We start from the raw sequence: 6000 nt of genomic DNA, 5'->3' as shown, positions 1-6000 counted from the left end.
AGGGTAGCTAATGTTACCCAACTGTTCAAAAAAGGTGGTAGAGAGAAAACGGGTAATTACAGACTGGTAAGCCTGACATCGGTAGTGGGGAAAATGCTAGAATCCATTATAAAAGATGTAATAGCAGAGCACTTGGAAAACAGTGACAGGATCGGACAAAGTCAACATGGATTTACGAAAAGGTAAATTGTGCTTGACTAATCTACTGGAATTTTTTGAGGATGTAACTGGTAGAATAGATAAGGGAGAACCAGTGGATGTAGTGTATTTGGACTTTCAGAAGGCTTTCGATAAGGTCCCGCATAAGAGATTAGCGTGTAAAGTTAAGGCACATGGGATTGGGGGCAAGGTACTGACTTGGATAGAGAACTGGTTGGCAGACAGGAAGCTAAGAGTTGGAATAAACGGGTCTTTTTCCGAGTGGCAGGCAGTGACTAGTGGGGCACCGCAGGGATCGGTCCTAGGACCCCAGCTATTCACAATATATATTAATGATCTAGACGAGGGAACTAGATGTAATATCTCCAAGTTTGCAGATGACACAAAGCTGGGTGGGCGTGTGTGCTGTGAGGAGGATGCCGAGAAACTCCAGTATGATTTGGACAGGTTGGGTGATTGGGCAGATGCATGATAATGTGGATAAATGCGAGGTTATCCACTCTGGTGGCAAAAACAGGAAGGCAGATTATTATCTGAACGGCAATAGATTGGGAGAAGGGGAAGTGCAACGAGACCTGGGTGTCCTTGTGCACCAGTTGCTGAAGGTAAGCATGCAGGTGCAGCAGGCGGTTAAGAAGGCAAATGGTATGTTGGTCTTCGTAGCGAGAGGGTTTGAGTACAGGAACAAGGATGTCTTGCTGCAGTTGTACAGGGCCTTGGTGAGACCACATCTTGAGTATTGTGTGCAGTTTTGGTCACCTTATCTGAGGAAGGATGTTCTTGCCATGGAGGGAGTGCAGCAAAGATTCACCAGACTGATACCTGGGATGGCAGGAATGATGTATGAGGAGAGATTGGGTCGATTGGGCTTATACTCGCTGGAGTTTAGAAGAATGAGAGGGGATCTCATTGAAACTTATAAAATTCTAACAGGACTGGACAGACTAGATGCAGGAAGGATGTTCCCGATGGTCGGGGAGTCCAGAACCAGGGGTCACAGTCTATCAAATCAAATCAAATTAACTTTTATTGTCATTGTTAGTGCACAAGTGCAGTACAACGAAATGTAGGCTTGCGGCTCCCGAGAGTGTACATTTGGATTAAGACATTTAAACATTCAACATACATTTGGCTTGTAGTATACTAACATAAACATTACCATAATAAAGTGCATTGGCAAATGTGCAGGCTTTAGAGTTTATTTGTGGAGTTCAGTAGGATGACAGCCCTGGGAAAGAAGCTGTTCCTAAATCTGGTCATACGGGTGCGAATGCATCTGTAGCGTCTCCCAGACAGCAGGAGGGCGAACAGACTGTGGCTGGGGTGGGTAGGGTCTTTGATGATGGACCGTGACCTCCGTAGACAGCGTTTCTGGTACATGTGCTCTATGGTCGGTAGCCGGGTGCCGGTAATGCGTTGGACAGTTTTGACTACCCGCTGCAGGGCTTTCCGGTCATAGTAGCTACAGCTGCCATACCATACTGTGATACAGTTTGTCAGGATGCTCTCTATAGTGCAGCGGTAAAAGTTAGAGAGGATTAGGGGTGACAGGTTACATCCCTTCAGCCTCCTTAGGAAATATAGGCGCTGCTGGGCCTTCTTCACCAGAGAGGAGGTGTTGAGGGACCGGGAGAGGTCTTCCGTGATGTGGACTCCGAGGAACTTAAAGCTGTCCACCCTTTCCACCACAGCCCCATTGATGTGGATGGGGGTGTGACTTCCACCTTTGGACTTCCTGAAGTCCACAATGATTTCTTTGGTTTTCTTGATGTTAAGGGCCAGGTTGTTATCGGCGCACCACTTCACGAGATGCTGGACCTCCTCCCTGTAGGCTGACTCATCGTCTAAAGATAAGGGGTAAGTCATTTAGGACAGAGAGGAGGAATTTCTTCACCCATAGAGTGGTGAACCTGTGGAATTCTCTACCACAGAAGGCAGTTGAGGCCAAGTCATTAAATATATTCAAGGAGGAGTTAGATATATTTCTTAAGGCTAAAGGGATCAAGGGATATAGGGAGAAGGCAGGGACAGTGTACTGAGTTTGGATGATCAGCCATGATCTCATTGAATGGCGGAGTAGGCTCGAGGGGCCGAATGGGCTACTCCTGTCTTCTGTTTCCCCACCCTCTGAGTGAAGAAATTTCTTCTCATCTCAGTCCTAAATGTCCTACCCTGTATCCTGAGACTCCAACCCCTTGTTCTAGACCCCCCAGCCAGTGGAAACATCCGCCCTACATCCAGTCTGTCTAGCCCTGTCATAAAATTATACGTTTCAATGAGATCCCCTCATTCTTCTAGACTCTAGTGAATACAGGCCTAGTCGACTTTATCTCTCCTCATACGACAGTCCTGCCATCCCAGGAATCAGTCTGGTGAACCTTCGCTGCACTCCCTCTATGGCAAGTATACCCTTTCTTGGGTAAGGAGACCAAAACTGCACAGTACTCCAGGTGTGGTCTCACCAAGGCCCTGTACAACTGTAGTAAGACATCCTTGCTCCTATACTCAAATCCTCTTGCAATGAAGGCCAACATACCATTAGCCTTCCTAACTGCTTGCTGTGACTGGTGTACAAGGACACCCAGGTCCCTTTGTACATCAGCATGTCCCAATCTATCAACATTTAAATAGTACTCTACCTTTGTGTTTTGCCCACTCACTCAACTTGTCTAAGTCGCCTTGACACCTCTTTGCATCCTCCTCACAACTCAGAATCCCACCTAGTTTCATGTCGTCAGCAAACTTGGAAATATTACATTTGGTTCCCTCATCCAAATCATTGTCTCTTGCTTATTCCTCTCTTCTGCACTCTCCCTAACCCTTTTTGCTTCTTTTTGTCCTGCTTGTTTTTTTGCCTCTTTTGGGTGGGAGGTGATGGGTGCTGAGGTGTGGGTGGGAGGTGATGGGTGCTGTGGTGTGGGTGGGAGGTGATGGGTGCTGAGGTGTGGGTGGGAGGTGATGGGTGCTGTGGTGTGGGTGGGAGGTGATGGGTGCTGAGGTGTGGGTGGAAGGTGATGGGTGCTGAGGTGTGGGTGGGAGGTGATGGGTGCTGTGGTGTGGGTGGGAGGTGATGGGTGCTGAGGTGTGGGTCGGAGGTGATGGGTGCTGTGGTGTGGGTGGGAGGTGATGGGTGCTGAGGTGTGGGTGGGAGGTGATGGGTGCTGTGGTGTGGGTGGGAGGTGATGGGTGCGAGGTGATGGGTGCTGAGGTGTGGGTGGGAGGTGATGGGTGCTGTGGTGTGGGTGGGAGGTGATGGGTGCTGAGGTGTGGGTGGGAGGTGATGGGTGCTGAGGTGTGGGTGGGAGGTGATGGGTGCGAGGTGATGGGTGCTGAGGTGTGGGTGGGAGGTGATGGTTGCTGAGGTGTGGGTGGGAGGTGATGGGTGCTGAGGTGTGGGTGGGAGGTGATGGGTGCTGAGGTGTGGGTGGGAGGTGATGGGTGCTGAGGTGTGGGTGGGAGGTGATGGGTGCTGAGGTGTGGGTGGGAGGTGATGGGTGCTGAGGTGTGGGTGGGAGGTGATGGGTGCTGTGTGTGGGTGGGAGGTGATGGGTGCAGAGTCTATTTCCTTGGGGGCTTTGGGTAAATGTGGTCTTCAGTGGCTTCCTTTGCATCCTCTTCCATTACTTGTGCTAAGAACATAATGTAAGAAATAGGAGTCGTCGGCCATTTGGCCCCTCGAGCCTGCTCCGCCATTCAATAAGATCATGGCTGATCTTCAACCTCAACTCCAATTTCCTGCACTAGCCCCATATCCCTTGATTCCCTTAATATTCAAAAATCTATCGATCTCTGTCTTGAATATACTCAACGACTGAGCCTTCACAGCCCTCTGGGGTAGAGAATTCCAAAGATTCACCACCCTCTGAGTGAAGAAATTTCTCCTCATCTCAGTCCTAAATGGCCAACCCCTTATTCTGAGACTGTGACCCCTGGTTCTAGACTCCCCAGCCAGGGGAAACATCCTCCCTGCATCTACCCTGTCAAGCCCTGTAAGAATTTTGTATGTTTCAATGAGATCACCTCTCATTCTTCTAAACTTGAGAGAATATAGGCCTAGTCTACTCAATCTCTCCTCATAGGACAATCCCCCCATTCTCAGAAAATCAATCTGGCAAACCTTCGTTGCGCTCCCCCTAGGGTAAGTATATCCTTCTTTAGGCAAGGAGAACAAAACTGTACATAGTACTCCAGGTGTGGTCGCACCAGGGCCCTATATAATTGCAGTAAGAAGTCTTTACTCTTACACTCAAATCCTCTTGTAATAAAGGCCAACATACCATTTGCTTTCTTAAATGCTTGCTGTACCTGCATGTTAACTTTCAGTAATTCATGTACAAGGACACCCAGGTCCCTCTGAACACCAACATTTCTCAATCTCTCACCATTTAAAAAAACTCCACTTTTCTACTTTACCTACCAACGTGGATAACTTCACATTTCTCCACATTATATTCCATTTGCCATGTTTTTGTCCACTCACTTAGCTTGTCTATTTCCTCTTGAAGCCTCTTTGCATCCTCCTTACAACTTACATTCCCACCCAGCTTTGTATCGTCAGCAAACTTGGATATATTACATTTGGTCCCCTCATCCAAATCATTGATATAGATTGTGAATAGCTGAGGCCCAAGCACTGATCCTTGCGGGACCCCACTAGTTTAAGCCTGCCAACCCGAAAATGACCTGTTTATTCCTACTCTTTTCTGTTCCTTAACCAATCCTCAATCCATGCTGGTATATTACCCCCAATCTCATGAGCCCTAGTTTTGTTTAATAATCTCGTGTGGCACCTTATCAAATGCCTTCTGAAAATCCAAATACACCACATCCAATGGCTCCCCCTTATCTATTCCACTAGTTACCTCCTTGTCAGCTACCTTTTCACCTTCCCATTACACCCATCACTACTCCCCATTGAATTATAAGCTCAACATCGTATCTTCCCCTTGCTCTGCTATTACTCGCCTCATCCCTCGATTCCCTCCCCAAGCACATAGTGAGAGGCTAGAGGCACCCTCACCTCAACCAGTTCCCTTCCTCCCATCTTATAAAACTCTTCAGAGCCTTTGTTTTCAAAATTCAAGATGTTTTTTTAACAATCAGTGAAGAAAAACATTGTTTGCCTTTTCTCTGTGCTATTGTCAGATATTGACAAATTGAATCTGTCTTACAAATGTTAGCAATTAAAGCATCTACATTTTCTAATTCAACTTGTTTTTTTAAATTAACAAATTACCATGAAGAAAGACTCTCTCGCTTAAAATGCTTTCTGAAATGTATTCACAAAAAGAAAAGCTAGAACAGGTGTGTAATTGGTAGTCATTTTTTCCTCAAATACTTCGTTTAAAAAAGAACTTAAGCTTTATTCAAATAAACTTTGTTATGAAATTCATCCTCTAAATTTTCTACAAATAGTTTTCAAAAAACAATTTAGCAGAAACTGGTAGAAGCTAAAGGAAAATGTTCTAGCATCCTGGGAAATTAGGTAACCTGCACTCAGACAGCACAATCCAAATTCAGCCAATGCCACTGTTCTGGGAAAAATATCAAGTCCAAGCTTTTGGGAGACAGAGGCCTTCAAATAAGAGCTTTAATGAATGTATTAAAAGGAAAAAAAGGCTATTCAATGGATAAATTTGAACATGCCGTTGTGAAAGATGTATTTTTTTTAATTTTTAAAATTTGTCTCAATGGCAACTGAATTTTTTCAGAAAGCATTTTGAGCAAATTGTGAGGAAAAGGTAATACAAATGTTATCTAGTGGACAGAGCCTGTAATTACACAGTGAATATAGCCAGTTTACATGGGATATTCCCATTATAAATGCGGACATTGGAATTT

Source organism: Somniosus microcephalus, chromosome 25, assembly GCF_052327205.1.
Source record: "Somniosus microcephalus isolate GS21.2 chromosome 25, FLI_Smic_1.0, whole genome shotgun sequence".
NCBI classification, from domain to species: domain Eukaryota; kingdom Metazoa; phylum Chordata; class Chondrichthyes; order Squaliformes; family Somniosidae; genus Somniosus; species Somniosus microcephalus.
This window is presented reverse-complemented; position numbering follows the sequence as displayed.